Source organism: Mustelus asterias, chromosome 18 (genome assembly GCF_964213995.1).
Source record: "Mustelus asterias chromosome 18, sMusAst1.hap1.1, whole genome shotgun sequence".
NCBI lineage: Eukaryota > Metazoa > Chordata > Chondrichthyes > Carcharhiniformes > Triakidae > Mustelus > Mustelus asterias.
Window position 1 is genome coordinate 76,859,669 of NC_135818.1, and position 18,056 is coordinate 76,877,724.

Sequence of the window (18,056 nt, forward strand, 5' to 3'; positions counted from 1 at the left end):
GCATTGAAGCAGTTCAGAGTGTAAAAACCCAATGTAGAAAATCCTGAATAGCATTTGCACTTTCTGTAAGGATCATTTTGAAATGTTTTGTAATGTTCTTTTAGCTATTTTATGAATAAAGTATACTTTTGCAAAAAAAGAGGGGAATAACTCATTTCATCAATTAAACAGTATTTTTAATATGCAACTATTAAATTTTTAACAAGATAAATTTAAAATGACTATTTATTTTAATCAACAATAATCACTCCCAAATCCTACTGGGGTGGTAGGGTGGTACAGTGGCTAGCACTTCTGCCTCACATCGCCAGGGACCCGGGTCCAATTCTTGCCTTGGGTGACTGTGTGGAGTTTGAACATTCTCCCTGTGCCTCCGTGAATTTCCTCTGGGTGCTCCAGTTTCCTCCGACAAAGTTCAAAGATGTGCGGGTTAGGTGGATTGGCCATGTTAAATTGCACCTTAGTATCCAAATATGTGTCGGTTAGGTGGACTAACCATGTTAAATGCACAGGGTAATGGGGATAGAACAGGGGGTGAGCTTGGATAAGATGTTGAGTCGGTGCAGATGCGACGGACCAAATGGCCTCTTTCTGCACTTTAGAAATTCAAAGTTGTGGAGATGCCGGCATTGGACTGGGGTGTCAGTCGCCCCAGTCCAATGCGACTGGGGTCACTCCGAAAGCTCGTGATTCCAAATAAACCTGTTGGATTTTAACCTGGTGTTGTGAGACTTCTTACTAGAAATTCAAAGAAAGCTGTTTTATATATTTCTAGCTGAATTCAATATTTACAGTATTTTGCTTCTTAAATTATTTTATTAAAACACATTTGAAATTCACAATGCAAAGATCAATTTGAAAGATGGGTTTGTTTTTATTCCTTATGGTTTTAAATGAGAAACTATCCATTGGATGGGTTGTTATCCAGGATATTCATACGACATTAGAAAACGTGCCTCCATTTTCGATTATCCTTGTCTTTGGAGCTGTCAAAGAGAAAGCGAGGGGGCGCTGCAAGGGTTAATAGCTCAGTCACTGTACTTTGCGAGGATGTGCAGGACCCGGCGGACACCCTTTATATTGCAGTGATTGGGAAATGAAAATGGGAGGTTTATCCAGAATTGAGTGGAAGTTGCTGAGTTCTGGAGAGTGGGGAATGGGGTCAGTGATCGGGACAGGGATAAGGCGCCTGCTGCTGTGAACAACCAGTTTGGGGGAAATAAAGTTTTCAGCCAAGTTTTCCTCCTCTGACTCCACATCTTGTAAATCTGAGCTTTCACTGTGGGCCTCGGGAATTTGGTGCTATTTTTGAAAATATATATAGACGATAAAGCCCAATTTTAACATCCGGCAACTAAAAAAACAATTCTTGCGAAGGAAAGTCTTGTGTGGTTTGATTTTGAGAAGATGTCAGCAGAAATTACTGAGTTCCCTCCTGCCCTACACCTGTGGCAATAACTGGAGCAGCCAGATATGTGTGTGCGTGTGGAGCTGACCCACTCCAGCTCCTGCTGAAATCTTGAACACTCAGTACAAGAGACTGAAAGAAATCCTTGGCAGAGTCCTACAGTGATCAGAAAGAGGTAAGTGAAATTAATCCCCACACACTCCTATCTCCCCCTCTTTCTCCCTGGAATAAACATTTCTCTTAGGAAGTTTTGTAGCCATTGAACTTTAATGCTTTCTCTCTCTGGGATAAACATTTCTCTTAGGAAGCGTTGTAGCCACCGAATTTTGCGATGTTTGTGAGTCAGGCAAAGTTTCTAAAACATGCTACAGAATGAACTTATTTACTTTTGCGAGAGCAGGGGCAAGAGTAATCACCGGAGCTGAACAATAAAGAAGGGTTCACTTGATCGGGGACCGACAAATTTAGCTTCCACCCGGGGATCTGCAGTTTCCTATTTATTTGTTACACTGGGTGGTGCTGCTCTGCTGGGTTAACCAGTGATGTTGAACAGGTTCCTCCAGCTGTTAATTGCCACAACTCCCAGGCGTGGGTATACCTGCCCAGTGGGTTAAATGGAACGGGAGGCAGACACGGGTTCAGAGTCGGGAGGATTAATGGAAGGGTTCAGATCTTGACCATGTCGCGCCGATGGTTTGAAATCTGGCTCCTTTCACAGAGCCCTGAGTGTGAATGGGCTCCTGTACCAGTCAATGTACAGCGTCTCCCTCAAACGCAGATATCTCTACATTACATTGCTACTGTTGTCTCTCTCTCTCCCATTCCTGGCCACTGTACAGTGAGTACATGTTTTCATTTCTAGTATTTCTGTCGAGTGGGGTTTCTGTTTAAAGTTAGCAGGCCAGCCTCACCATGTAAGAGGTGAAATATTTCTCCCCCCACTTTTTAAAACCGGTTTACTTAACGGTTATTGGAAATTAACTGGGAACTATCGTCAGTTCGATGAAGTTTTGGAGTTGTACAGAAAGACTCCCGCACAGCCTCTGGAGACAGCACTTTTACTTTTGGTCTCTGTAAGGTACAGGACTTGGTGGGCTGATGTATGTGGAGGCAGAAGGAGATCCCTGAACAGGAAGTTCCCCAGAAAGTATGGTCAGAATTAGGTTGTGAAGTAGAGGGGAGAGATCTGACCAGACAGGAGATGTGTGAGGAAAAGTATGCGAGTGTAGGAGGGTGCCGGCTGAAGATTCTGTGGGAGTGCTGGACGGACAAGGTACATAGACCAGAGTTAGAGGAGTACAGGGTGAGATCCCTGGCAGCTGTTCTATTTACTAAAATACAGCAGTTTTTATTTGTGGTTGTATCAGTGATCAGAAAGGGGCAATTCTTTAAGAGGCTCTGCATAATATTTGAACTACCCCCTCCTCACCTCCCCCCCTCCCCCGTATCAATGCGTTTCAGCATCATTCAGTAAGAAAGGGATTTGTGCCGTGCAGATCGAACGATTTGGGTGCACAGTGGTTAGCACTGCTGCCATACAGTGCCAGGGACCCTGGTTCAATTCCAGCTTTGGGGTGACTGTGTGGAGTTTGCACATTTTCCCCGTGTCTGCGTGGGTTTCCTCCGGATGCTCCAATTTCCTGCCACAAAGATGTGCAGGTTAGGTGGATTGGCCATGCTAAATTGCCCCTTAGTGTCCCAAGATGTGTAGGTAACGGGGGGGGGGGGGGGGATTAATGGGGTAAATATGCGGGGTGATGGGGATGGGGCCTGGGTGGGATGCTCTGTTGGAGAGTCAGTGCAGACTCAATGGGCCGAATGGCCTCTTTCTGCACTGTCGGGATTCTGTGATGTAGTGATTTGAGACTGGACACAAATTACTGGATGTTTTATACCATTGGCTTTATAAACACAAGGGTTCGCCCTCACTCCCCTGTTGCAAAATAATACTTCATTTGTGTTGTTAAAACAAATCAAACTTGGGCGCGGAAAGGTAGGACTGTTAGCTAATAAAATAAAGGTTCTTTCAATGAAGAGATTTAATTTGCTGCAATGGCATGCAATCCTTATCTGGCACAGCAAAGCCTCGTTCCTGCAGTAAATTATTCCTGGAGGCTTGTTAAATTTAAAATTCTTGTTTCTTACTTTACCTTTCCTGCTTCTTTTCACTTTGTCTTAATCAATTTTTTCCCCTCTTTATTTCTTTTTCTGTATTTCATTTGACTTAAAATTTCTTTTCCTGCATTTAATTTGACTTATTTTTGCCCTATTTCCTCCTTCATCATTTGATTTGATTTGACTGATTATTGTTACGTGTATTGAAATGCAGTGAAAAGTATTGTTTCTTGCAAAGCATACCGTTCATAGACTACATAGGGGAGAAGGAAACGAGAGAGTGCAGAATGTAGTGTTACCGTCACAGCTAAGGTGTAGAGAAAGATCAACTTAATAAGAGATTAAAATAGAACAGTATTAGAGAGTTTAAAAGAGTGAGAACACAGTTTTAAAAGCATAGAATCAGAGTGAAAGATAGAATTAGATGGAATGCTAGGGACAGCTCATGAGAAGTCGCCATGTTCTTGCACTATCTTTAAAAGGATTTGCTCTGTTTCTCGAACTTTAACTCCGACTGAAAATTGACTGCTGGCCGCATCATTCACCAAGTTCCCTCCCAGACGTGTCATTATGCGGCACGCCTAAGATCAAGTCTAAGATCAGGACAATGGCTTTTCTCCTCAGCTTGGACCTAGCTTGTCTCTCTAATGGGGACCATGAACTGGATTCAATTTGAATTTGAAGTGGTTTTTGGAGCAAGCAAGGAAATGGATTAAAGGCTTGCCCACTCTGAGTCCACTCTGAGCATTGGCTTTGTAACTTTAAGAATGCTGTAACATTTTTTTTTTAACTGAAAAAAATCTCCTAAAAAATGAACTCAGACTGTACCCCTTTCTGGAAAGCACTTCAGAATTGAGCTCAGACTGAACAGCTGCACTTTTGATGAAGCACTTCAGAGTTAATGGACAGAGAAGGGCTATATAAATCAACAATGATAATCCCTTCTTTGAAACAGTTAAGGAGAGAATTTAATTCACAAAACACACAATGAGATGCCTCGCTTCTGCAAATTCTGGCACAATGCAATCTTTAGACCTGTACCATGTGGTGGCTAGTGTGTAATTCTCTGTTCATCTAGTGAAAAGTAAGCAAATCAAACTCATGTGTTCTGAAGTTTGATATTTATTCATGTGTTATGGTTACCACGCTTGTAGCAATTGATGATCCTTTCTGACTCTGTGTGAGTGAACCTTTGGGCTGTTGCATCTATCTGACTAGAGTTTGAGCTAAAGAGCTAAAAAAGGACGCTGATCACAGAATTGTTATGGTGCAGAAGGAGGCCATTTGGCCCATCATGTCTGCACCAGCTCTCCAAATGGGTATCAAGATTTAGTGCCGTTCCCTGCCCTTTCCCCTAAACATTGTTTCTATTCAAATAATCACCTTATGGCCTCTTGAATACCTTGACCGAACCTGTCTCCGCCACACTTCCAGGCAGAGCATTCCAGACCCCAACTCATTCGCTGAGTGAAAAAGGATTTTCTCACATCAGATCAAAAGAGGAAATCCTAATAGTAAAAATCTGACACTCAAGGGAGATACCTAAAGAAAGATTATTATCTTTTTCACTATTTTGACATGTTACGAAGAGGTTCAGAAGGTGCAAGAAATCTGATGCTGCAGTTATTAAACATTCTTCATCTCATGTCTGTATTAGCCAAAGATTAACAAAGGCATTGCTAATCATTTTAATATCAACCCCTTTTTATTTGCAAGGTCAGATTTCTGAACTGCAAAAGCCAATTTGGTTGGATTTTCCAGACCCCCCGCAATGGCTTGCCATTGGCTGCTAGCAGGATCTTCTGGCCCCGTCGACGTTTACCACATTTTGTGTGGCTTCCCATTCCACCACCAGGGACTCCTGCCGTGGGGGCTTGCCTTCGGCGGGGCCAGAAGATACCACTGGCAGGAAAGGCTGGAAAATCCCACCCAATTGTTTTCTGTTATCGATGATCATTCTGCAATATCCATTGGTTCTTCAGCATTTTAGTGACAAAATACCATGCGACAAAATACTAATGAGTAAATGCGACAGTCATTCCCCTTTCTCCTTTTCCACAGGTCCCGTTGTGCTATACATCCCCATTATCCCTTATCTCAGGTGTGTGCGTTATAATCACCTGAGGAGAAATGATCTGGCTCCCCTCCATTCAGCGCCCTCAGTTGGTCACCACATAGGTTTTTAAAATTGAATTTCTCAGTGAATGCCTTTTTCCAATCCAAATGTATTTTTACTATCTATGCAGTGAAAAATATGGAGCCCATCACAAGGTCTATTGGAGCCAAAGAAAGAGCAAGTTTATAAGTTATTAAAGTGGAGAGAAAAATAATAAAAAATGTGATGTTATCCACACACAGGTATCAGAAGTGAGGGAAGTTAGAGTCTAAATAAAAAGTTAAAGGAATATCCAGTTAACACCTTTTTTTTATTCGTTAGTGGGACATGGGCATCGTTGGCTGGCCAGCATTTATTGCCCATCCCTAGTTGCCCTTGAAATGAGTGACTTGCTAGGCCATTTCAGAGGCCAATTGAGAGTCAACTTGCTGTGGCTCTGGAGTCACATGTAGTCCAGACCAGGTAAGGATGGCAGATTTCCTTCCCGAAAGGACATTGGTGAACCAGATGGGATTTCCGACAATGGTTTCATGGTCATCAGTAGATTCTTAATTCCAGATATTTTTTATGGAATTCAAACTCCACCATCTATCGTGGTGGGATTCGAGCCCAGGTCCCCAGAACATTAGCTGAGTTTCTGGATTAATAATCTAGCGATAATACCACTAGGCCATCACCTCCCTTTGCTTGTCCTTGAGGCGCAGATTGTTGAAGGTTGCGTCTGGTGTAAGTTAGCTGGTTCCTTTAAAATCATAAAGCTGAATTGAGGTTCATGGAACTTCATTTGCTGGAGAGAATTGCCCTTTTTAAATCTGTAATTCACCCACCAGAAAGCGATGAGTTTCTCTTCAGGTTCTTTCCGATGGACATTCACTATCTCTTCTGCTGGATTTTTTAACTGTAGAAATGGGGCTTCACTTAACTTAAGGCAGAGAGAGATTCTTTACTGCTCCATTAGCAGCTTTGCCCAATTCCTTTGCAACTGCTTGGCAAACACAATTCTTAAAGTCCTGCTTGCTGTATATTCCAAAGGAATTTAATTACATGTCTGCGACAGTCATTGTTGTAAAACACATAATCATATTCTGATGTCTCAGAAACCTTCAACATTTTTCAAGATAATAAAAATCAACAGTAGATAGGGATCTAAAATCCTACACGGAGGAGGGGGATAGTCTGGGTGTCTTTTGGTTGTGTACCCTGGGTGGCTAGCGGTTCCCTTTCGTTTTGATAGGATTACAGTCGAATAAGTCTCGCACTTTGTTTTTTAATGTCTTCCTATCCATAGTCCTTTTTGAAGTGGACATTGACACCCCCAGGTGTAAAATTCCATGAGCAACATGTCAGGGCATGCCTGCAATGCAATCCATATTGTAACTGTTCAGAAGATGTCCACTCACAATTTCAGACATCAGGTGACTAGTGACAGCCATTTTTGGTCAGTGGCTTTTCTTGTATTTTGTATGTTTTTGGTTAGCTGGCGAAATTGTAGGTAGACATCAGTCAGTGACAAGTCCTTGTCATCATGACATGTGAAAGAAGCTATCAGGAGAGAATTGTCAAAGCTAGGTGCCCACAGACACAAATCATGCAACAAGTGACTAGATTTATTGAATCCGGGTTCACAGCTTACCACAATGGAGTGTGCACTCAAAACTGTGGCATTAGCTAATCTGGTACCACAACTAATCTGGCAGGCATGAGTTCAACCCTCCACCCCCTCCCCCAAGCAACTGGGGGAATTTCAACTCAGCTCATTGAATGAATCTGCAATTTAAATTTTGTATCCGTAATAGTGACGACAAGATTGTTGTGTAAACTCAACTGGCTCAGTAATGTTCTTTGGGGAAGGAAATGCCCCGTCCTTAGCTGATCTGACTGATAAGTGAATCCATAAGTGAGTCAATATGATTGACTCTGTAACTTTCCTCTAAAGTGGTCTGGCAAGCCAGTCCATCATATTGAACGCTGCTGCAAACAGTTACGTTCCTCACCCACTGCATACGTCCAAGAAGGTGACTCTCCAGCACTTTCTCAAGGGCGATTAGGGATGAAGAAAAATTGCTGCTGCTATCGTTGCACAAATGAATGAGGAGAAAGAGCTGCTCATTCCTGGTGGCCCTCCCATTAGCAGGTGGAGGGCTACTGTAAAAAAAATAGAGTTAATAATCATTCCATGATGAAATCAAAAAGTAATCTAAACTATAATCTTGTCCTGAGATTCAGATAAGTGTTACAAATTGATGTGGATTTGCTTGCATGCTTAGGCGTCAGTTAAATTTCCTGATAAGATTGCAGCTCTAATTACTCTAGTAATCTATTACATGAGCATGAATTCAATAGAATGAAAGGAAACCACTAGAAGGCTGATTGCTATTTTATAGTATTTTATATTAGAACTTTACCTGTGAATGATGATTGACATCTTCGTATGGACCAATCACATCCTTCAAACACACACACACACACACACTTTTTAAAACATATTTATTGCTTTAGCACATTTTCTTGTGATCGTCTCCTTTTATTTTCCCTTCTTTACCAGCCAGCTCTTCACCTGTAAGTGTTACTTTTCTCCTCCCTTTGCTTCCCCTCCAAGCGTTGTGGATTTCCACCTCTTTTTGTTTGCTTTCTCTGTTCTTTTTGATCCCGCCTGTTGTCCCTCTGCCTGATTCAACCTAACCAGGTAACTCCCAAACACTTAGTCAACCCAACAGACCATTATCCCAACCTGCGCCGTCTCTCTAACCCATAATATCCTTTAATTATCTTGCACGCCTCAGTTAGAGCACTCTTAATCTGCACTCTTAATGCATTTAAATATTTGGGTAGGTTTCAATAAAATATCCAGCTTGAGAGTTCACGGGAAGTTATATACTCTGTGGAATCAAATTCAAGGCATGTCTGCTGAAGGCAAAGGGAGGTCTTGTATGGTTTCTCACCAGAGACCATTCAGGAGAAAGCTCTTGAGATATACTGCAACATTTAGGCCTCTCCAGTTTCAAACCAGTTTTCTATCATGACAATGTGGTGTAGAAATGTATCTGTAGACTGAGACAAAAAGTTGGCTGAGTGATCGATTAGTTCTCTTTCATTTTTAGCATTTAACTGGATAATGGAAGCGAGAAGCGACTGGAGCGCAAGGGACTGAAGAGAAGTGTGTAACCATCCAAGCTGAGTGTTTTTGAATACATTGATTTTGGAATTTATGGATATGTGGTTATATCAAGCACATGATACACTGATTTAGTGATTAAACTAAGATAGGTGGATGGTACAAAAGCAAAATATTGCGAATGCTGGAAATTGGAAATATAATATGGAGAATGCTAGGACAACTAAGGGTGGCATGGTGGTGCAGTGGTTAGCATTGCTGCCTCACAGCGCCAGGGACCCGGGTTCAATTCCAGCCTCAGGTCACTGTCTGTGTGGAGTTTGCATTTTCTCCCTGTGTCTGCGTGGGTTTCCTCCAGGTGCTCCAGTTTCCTCCCACAGTCCAAAGATGTGCTGGTTAGGTTGATTGGTCATGCTAAATTGACCCTAGTGTCAGGGGGATTAGCAGGGTAAATGAGGGTTACGGGAATAGGGCCTGGGTGGGATTGTGGTCGGTACAGACTCGATGGGCTGAATGGGCTCCTTCTGTACTGTAGGGATTCTATGATTCTACAACTTGGCAGTTCTGGCAGCATTTGAGGAAGCAGAGTTAGCTTTTTAGATCTGAGATCTTTCATCAGAACTGGAAAAAGTTAGAAATGTAATAGGTTTTGAGCAAGTGAACTGGCAGCGGGGCGGGCAGTGTGGGATGAACAAAAGGGAAAATTTTGCTTTTGAAGAGCGTAGCACATTATCTTAACCAGTACAGAACTTAGATATATGTGGCTCTATCAGAGGAGGTAAAAGAGTAAAGTAAATTTTATTTATTGTCACAAGTAAGCTTACATTAACACTGCAATGAAGTTACTGTGAAAATCCCCTCGTCACCACACTCCAGGACCTCTTCGGGTATACTGAGGGGAAATTTAGCATGGCCAATGCACCTAACCAGCACGTCTTTTGGACTATGGGAGGAAACCGGAGGAAACCCACACAGGCACAGGGAGAACGTGCAGACTCCGCACAGACAGTGACCCAAGCCGAGAATCGAACGCAGGTCCCTGGCGCTGTGAGGCAGCAGTGTTAACCACTGTGCCGCCCAGATAGATGGCGCACCCCAGATAATTTTTTTTGGTGCACAGGGTACATTGAAAGCTTTAATGGGGATTGAAATCTAAGGCCTCAGAGTAACATAGTGGTAATGATAGGAATGTAAATGTTGTGAGTTCAAATCATGTTTTGGCAAATTGTGAAATTAACTTCGGTTTTGGAAGAGGACATTGGAAACTGCTGGATTATTTTAAAAACCCAACTAGTTTGCTAATGTCCTCTGTGAAGTAAAGTGGCCATTCTTACCCTGTCTAGTTTACATGCCCCATGCTATGTTGGTCACTTATTCACTTTTATCAGGGCAACTAGAAGTGGATAATGAATGCAGCTTTGTCAGTGTTGCAAGAATAATGCAAAACGAAGCAAATGCGTAATTGTTCTAATATTTAGATATTCCAGAAATAATCTGCAATTTATTTGGGGATAATACAACATTTTTTAATTACTGAGGCCCATGTTAGGAATGGGTTATCAAGCCTTCCAATTAAGTCCTAATTTGATGTCAATTATCCAATAGAAGTCACTGATATACAAAGGGGTTACAGGTGGCACTGGGGATTGGGGAGAATTGTATGTGGAGTTGAATCAAAGAAATAAAGGTAGTTTATGAAGAAGCAGACCTCGTGTCTCCTTTACTGAACTGCAACCAAGTGGCTCAAACATTCCACACTTATGGTAAATCTAAAGCAGGCAGATATAAAGCCCACTTCTCATTGTCCACCACCACTTCTACCCACCTATTTGAAGTTCTGTAGATTTTCTTTCCTTAATCTCCAGATGATAACAAAGCAAGACCCTGATCAAACTCTACCCATTCTTAAAATAATCACTGTGTTTTGGCTTCTCTGTGACCTTTGCTCTGATCAAATAATATGTAATTTTTAGATGTCCGCGGCAAGTTTTTTACACAGAGGGTGCTGGGTGCCTGGAACTCATTGTCAGGGGAGGTAGTGGAAGCAGATACGATAGTGACCTTTAAGGGGCATCGTGACAAATACATGAATAGGATGGGAATAGAGGGATACGATCCCCGGAAGGGTGGGGGGTTTTAGTTCAGTCGGACAGCATGGTCGGTGCAGGCTTGGAGGGCCAAAGGGCCTTTTCCTGTGCTGTAATTTTCTTTGTTCTTAATTCTTTGTAATTCTTAAGTGTGTTTAGTGAAAAACTCGTTTTCAGCTGCCTCGACCAAAAGCTCTGGAATTCCCTCTGTAAATCCCTCCAACACCAAATATAAACGCACCTTCTTGATCAACTTTTCAGTTACGCATAATATATTTTTTGCATGTTTGTTTTGTCTCATTATTTCCTTTATTGAAACTATGGTGCTTTTTTCATACATTGAAGGTGGGACATAATGGGAGTTGTTGATGAAATGTAATGTAATTCAATCTGTCAGTCCACAGCACAGACTGTAACTGTGTCAAATCTCTTTGAATACTCACAATCACTTGTAATCTGGCCATGCTACCTTAAGCAATGAATGCTCAACCCCAATTCATTTCTGAATCACACAAATAGCACAGAGAATCCATAAGTGAGTCTCCAAGTCACTGCTAACCAACCACAAAGTAATCATTCATTAACCACGTAACTTTCCATTGTGAAGCTAACCTGTCATTAATTCCATTAGCTTCGCTTCCATTAAAATCCTCTAATAGATGGCTGCTTCACATTGTAAATGGAATAAAGTTCCAACGTAAAGCTTTATGCATTGCAAATAATCACGAAGGGATGGCATGTGTCTTAGTTACCCAGCGTGCTGGACAAGTGCACTTGTTGAGTCGCTAACTGTCCAATGCACAAGAAAAACTGCAGACACTTCATTCGTACAATCTGTTCTCACGCTTTGCACGAGTGAACTCTTCTAGACCCGTGTTGTCTGACAGCAGTAGTTTTTTTCTTTGCTATCCTGTTCTTTGCTGATGGAAAGTTATTTCAAAGTGCCATTAGTTGTTGGCAACAAAAGGAAGGACATAATTCCAATATAGTTCAGCAGAGCTTGCTTACACCATTGTTGTTCATATGAGGCTTGGCTCTGTCACGGAAACACCGTCGATGCATTTTATTAACGTTCTTGAGACAAGGGAAATCATAGAATCCCTACAGTGCAGAAGGAGGCCATTCAGCCCATCGAGTCTGCACCGACCACAATCCCACCCAGCTCCTTTTCACATAACCCCACATATTTATCCTGCTAATTCCCCTGACACCAGGGTCAATTTAGCACGGCCAATCCACCTAACCTGACGCATCTTTGGACTGTGGGAGGAAACCGGAGCACCCGGAGGAAACCCACGCAGACACGGGGAGAACATGCAGACTCGGCACAGACAGTGACCCAAGCCGGGAATCGAACCCGGGTCCCTGACGCTATGAGGCAGCAGCGCTAACCACTGTGCCACCGTGCTGCTTGTGCCGCCCCTGCTGAAATACTGGCAGTTAAGTTACATTTGTTGCGCACCCCTAGTTTCCCTGTTAAGAGTGAACCAACTAGTGGGACATGTAAATCTGACCAGATTAGGACAGCAGGTTCCCTTGGCAGAAGGGCATAAAGTGAATGAGTTGGAATTTTACAGCAATCTTTCAGCTTCTGTTTTCCTTTCCAATGAGCAAATTTGTTGAATACTATGACAGTGGTGGAAATCTGATTGTTGGGATTGAAGCATGCAGTTCCTGGAAGGATAGACACGGGTTTGAGATGTGATAACACATTCAAGGACTTTGGAGAGGAAAGGGAAAAGCTGGATAAACACATCAGGGAGAAAGGAATAGTAAGTAATATGTTGATGGAGTGAGAGAAAGCAGCATTGGAAGAGACTCATGTGAAACCTGGGGCAGCACGGTGGCGCAGTGGTTAGCACTGCTGCCTCACAGTGTCAGGGACCTGGGTTCAATTGCGGTCACTGTCTGAGTGGAGTTTTCTTCCCATGTGTGCAAAGGTTTCCTCCGGGTGCTCCGTTCTCCTCTCACAGGCCAAAGATGTGTAGGTTAGATGGATTAGCCAGGGTAAATGTACACAGTTACAGGGATAGGGCAGAGGGGAGGGTCTGGGTGGGATGCTCTTTTGGAGAGTCAGTGCAAACTGGATGGGCCAAAAGGCCTCTTTCTGCACTATACGGAATCTATGGTTCTATATATATATGTGCAAGTTAGGGGGAATTGGCAGGATAAATATGTGGGGTTATGGGAATAGGGTGGGATGCTCTGGGAGAGTCAGTGTGGACTCGATGGGCTGAATGGCCCCTTACTGCACTGTAGAAAGAGGATGTGTTGGAGCTTTTGAAAAGCATCAAGTTAGATAAGTCGCCGGGACTGGATGAGATGTACCCCATGCTACTGTAGGAGGTGAGGGAGGAGATTGCTGAGCCTCTGGCGATGATCTTTGCATCATCAATGGAGACGGGAGAGGTTCCGGAGGATTGGAGGATTGCGGATGTTGTTCCTTTATTCAAGAAAGGGAGTAGAGATAGCCCTGGAAATTATAGACCAGTGAGTCTAACCTCAGTGGTTGGTAAGTTGATGGAGAAGATCCTGAGAGGCAGGATTTATGAACATTTGGAGAGGTATAATATGATTAAGAATAGTCAGCATGGCTTTGTCAAAGGCAGATCATGCCTTACAAGCCTGGTTGAATTTTTTGAAGATGTGACTAAACACATTGATGAAGGAAGAGCAGTAGATGTAGTATATATGGACTTCAGCAAGGCATTTGATAAGGTGCCCCATGCAAGGCTTATTAAAAAAGTGAGGGGGCATGGGATCCAAGGGGACATTGCTTTGTGGATCCAGAACTGGCTTGCCCACAGAAAGCAAAGAGTGGTTATAGATGGGTCATATTCTGAATGGAGGTCAGTCACCAGTGGAGTGCCCCAGGGATCTGTTCTGGGACCCTTACTCTTTGTGATTTTTATAAATGACCTGGATGAGGAAGTGGAGGGATGGGTTGGTAAGTTTGCTGATGACACAAAGGTTGGAGGTGTTGTGGATAGTGTGGAGGGATGTCAGAAGTTGCAGTGAGACATTGATAGGATGCAAGACTGGGCGGAGAAGTGGCAGATGGAGTTTAACCCAGATAAGTGCGAGGTGGTTCATTTTGGTAGGTCAAATAGGATGGCGGAATATAATATTAATGGTCGGTCTCTTGGCAGTGTGGAAGAGCACAAGGATCTTGGGGTCCAAGTTCATAGGACGCTCAAAGCAGCTGTGCAGGTTGAGGCTGTGGTTAAGAAGGCTTATGGTGTACTGGCCTTCATCAATCGAGGAATTGAGTTTCGGAGTTGTGAGATAATGTTGCAGCTATATAGGACCCTGGTCAGACCCCATTTGGAGTACTGTGCTCAGTTCTGGTCGCCTCATTACAGGAAGGATGTGGAAGCCATAGAAAGGCTGGAGAGGAGATTTACAAGGATGTTGCCTGGGTTGGGGGACATGCTTTATGAGGATAGGTTGAGTGAGCTCGGCCTTTTCTCCTTGGAGAGACGAAGGATGAGGGGTGACCTGATAGAGGTGTATAAGATGTTGAGAGGTATTGATTGAGTGGACAGTCAGAGGCTTTTTCTTAGGGCTGAAATGGTTGCCACAAGAGGACACAGGTTTAAGGTGCTGGGGAGTAGGTACAGAGGAGATGTCAAGGGTAAGTTTTTCACTCAGAGGGTGGTGGGTGCGTGGAATCGGCTGCCAGCAATGGTGGTGGAGGCGGATTCGATAGGGTCTTTTAAGAGACTTTTAGATAAGTACATGGAACAAAGAACAACAAAGAACAAAGAACAATACAGCACAGGAACAGGCCCTACGGCCCTCCAAGCCCGCGCCGCTCCCCGGTCCAGGATTGAATACTGAATCCAGGATCCCCGCCCAATTTTCCAGCCTATCTACATACCAATATCCTATCCACCGAGCTGTCCCCCACAGCTACGATGCTTTGTTCATTACAACCTATTAACTCACCCCCACCCCCCCATTCCAGACCATGTGATCTCCAGGGAGAGGCGAAAACCCAGAGTGAAAAACCCCAGGGCCAATATGGGGGAAAAAAAATCTGGGAAATTCCTCTCCGACCCCCTGAGGCGATCGAAACGAGTCCAGGAGATCACAATGGCCCTGATCGGAAAATGCTTCCCAACCCTAGTCATTTCCACTTCCACGAGAAACAAGGAACAATTAGCCCGCGCCGCTCCCTGGTCCAAACTAGACCACTCTTTTGTATCCCTCCATTCCCACTCCGTTCATATAGCTGTCTAGATAAGTCTTAAACGTTCCCAGTGTGTCCGCCTCCACCACCTTGCCCGGCAACACATTCCAGGCCCCCACGACCCTCTGTGTGAAATATGTCCTTCTGATATCTGTGTTAAACCTCCCCCCCTTCACCTTGAACCTATGACCCCTCGTGAACGTCACCACCGACCCGGGGAAAAGCTTCCCACCGTTCACCCTATCTATGCCTTTCATAATCTTATACACCTCTATTAAGTCTCCCCTCATCCTCCGTCTTTCCAAGGAGAACAACCCCAGTTTCCCCAATCTCTCCTCATAACCAAGCCCCTCCATACCAGGCAACATCCTGGTAAACCTCCTCTGTACTCTCTCCAAAGCCTCCACGTCCTTCTGGTAGTGTGGCGACCAGAATTGGACGCAGTATTCCAAATGTGGCTGAACCAACGTTCTATACATCTGCAACATCAGACCCCAACTTTTATACTCTATGCCCCGTCCTATAAAGGCAAGCATGCCATATGCCTTCTTCACCACCTTCTCCACCTGTGACGTCACCTTCAAAGATCTGTGGACTTGCACACCCAGGTCCCTCTGCGTCTCTACACCCTTTATGGTTCTTCCATTTATCGTGTAGCTCCTCCTTACATTATTCCCACCTTAGTAAGAAAGAGGGTTATAGGTAAGCCTAGGGAGGGACATGTTCGGCACAACTTTGTGGGCTGAAGGGCCTGTATTGTGCTGTAGTTTTTCTATGTTTCTATGTTTCTAAGTGTAGTGATTCTTTGATTCTATAAATAGCTGCATGAAGCAGATGGAACAAATGGCCTGTTTCTGTGTTGAACCTCCATGTCATTAATGAGAGTCTGAGCTGGGATTTCCCAGCCCTGACACTGACACTTAAGATCATCACAGGCAGGACAGGGACATTTGGAGAGGCATTAAAAGGGTCTTTGCAGACTGCAGCTTAAGCATTTATTTTAACTTGTGCTCCCTCCACGATTAAACAGTGAGAGCTCAATCACCAGCCCCTAGAACTGAATCAATGTCACATTAGCAATGACCCGGTCTCTCAGCAAAAGCCATGTCTAAGTCAGAGATGCTGCTGATATTTTTCTGGGTCACTGGCTGATCCTGCGAGTACTCCATTCCCGGATCTCTTCCATTCACTGTCCAGGAAATTGGACAGGAAACAGCTTCCCACTTTGGCAAATCGAGCTATTGCAACAAAGTGAGCTGCCAATATACAGCAAACTCTGTAAGTGGACAGGATGGTGTTAGCACTCAGAGCGTTTATCCTGAAACATACACACCAAAGGCCATAACATGTCTGAGTTCTTTTCGTGATGCTAACTGCCTACTCTTTACTTTCAGCATCTTTTGATTTGTACTCTCAATTTGCAGCAGGAATGTTTTATCTACTTAATGTGTTCACCAGACTCTTAAACTGGGAAGATGATTGGAAAAATATACAGAATGAAGCATGACCACCCAAAGAACGTTTTAACTTCATGATAATTACACTTCTGATGTGTGAATATAAATTATTTGAGACTGGTGGTGGAAAAATTGAAGCTTTTCTGCATGTAGTGGTGGGGTAGTCAGAATGGACTTGGTTCCATACCTGATAAAAGAGGCTGAGGAATTAGAGAATGAAAGCACTTACACTTCCACAAAGAATTAATTTATAGCAAACCTTTCATGGGGTCTCCCACCATCCCAAGTTCTCTACAATCAGTGAAGTACTTTGTGAGTGTGGTCACTGTTGGGATGTAGGAAACGTGGGCAACCAATTTGCGTAAACTAATTCCCACAAATGTTCATTGTGGTCATATATTCTATTTTGATGACACTGATTAAGGAATAGATATTGAGCTGGGCATTGGACAGAACTCCGCTGCTCCTCATCAAACAGCACCGAGGGAGTTTTCATCTCTACTTGAGTGGACAGAGCTGACCTGGGTTCATGTTTAATGGCACCTCTGACAGTGCAGCATTCCCTCAAGATTGTAATGGAGTTTTGGTTTAGACTATACTCTGGATTGGGGTTCGAAACCAGGGCCAGGTCTAAGTCAAAGTGTTACCACTAAGCCAAAGCTGAAACCAAAATTACTGCAGTTGAGTCTTGAAATCCAAGGGTGGCACGGTGGCACAATGGTTAGCACTGCTGCCTCACAGCGCCAGAGATCTGGGTGCGAATCCTGGCTTGGGTCACTGTCTGTGCAGAGTTTGCACATTCTTCCCCTGTCTGCGTGGGGGTGCTCCAGTTTCCTCCCATAGTCCAAAGATGTGCGGGTTAGGTGGATTGGCCTAGCTAAATTGCCCCTTTGTGTCAGGGGGACTAGCTAGGGTAAATGCCTGGGGATAGGGCTTGGGTGGGATTGTGGTTGGTGCAGACTCGATGGGCCAAATAGCCTCCTTCTGCACCGTAGGATTCTATGATAAATTCTACCTCAGTGTACCCCGAACAAGTGCTGGAGTCTGGTGACCTGGGGCTTTTCACCGTAACTTCATTGCATCGTTAATGTATTTGTGACACTAATAAATAAACTTTACCTTTAAGTTTTGCCAGGAAATGGCAAAAGCAAAAACAACAAGCTCTCAGCTCCAAGGACAAAATATGGCCAATGCTTGAAATCTGAAATCAAAACAGAAAATGCTGGAATTGCAAGGCTGATCTTGCAACAGAGTTGCTGTTTCAGGCCAATGATCTTCCCAGGGAAGCTCCTAGCTATGTACACTTATGATTATAAATCACCTCCAAATGTTCATGATCGAATGATATTTTTATTTCTACTATTGCAGAAAACCAACTGTAATTTAAATTCTTTTAAAATTTAAAACGCTCGCCAAATCAGATGCATTGAGGAAATGGAAATTAAATTCAAAGGCAGGATTCTCATTTTAATGAGTAACTCTGCTGATCCACAAAATGCTCCTACTTCTTGGAACCAAAGGGTGGGATTTTCCAGCTGTTCCCGCTGGTGGGATCTTCAGTCCTGC

General features: G+C 43.6%; 1 protein-coding gene across 6 annotated transcripts in view; it reads left to right on the forward strand.

Moving 5' to 3' along the window:
- Nucleotides 1-1,079: 1,079 nt before the first annotated feature.
- The window catches only part of tc2n (tandem C2 domains, nuclear), a 55,138-nt gene continuing 38,161 nt past the window's right edge, over nucleotides 1,080-18,056 (forward strand). Inside the window, exons 1-2 of one of the 6 annotated variants that reach the window (XM_078234319.1) lie at nucleotides 1,453-1,583; nucleotides 8,741-8,812. The gene's annotated coding sequence lies outside the window, so the exon portion shown is untranslated. Of the gene's footprint in view, nucleotides 1,584-2,013; nucleotides 2,247-8,740; nucleotides 8,813-18,056 lie in introns of those variants that run through there. The other 5 variants (XM_078234318.1, XM_078234320.1, XM_078234321.1 and 2 more) reach the window with 5 other exon arrangements.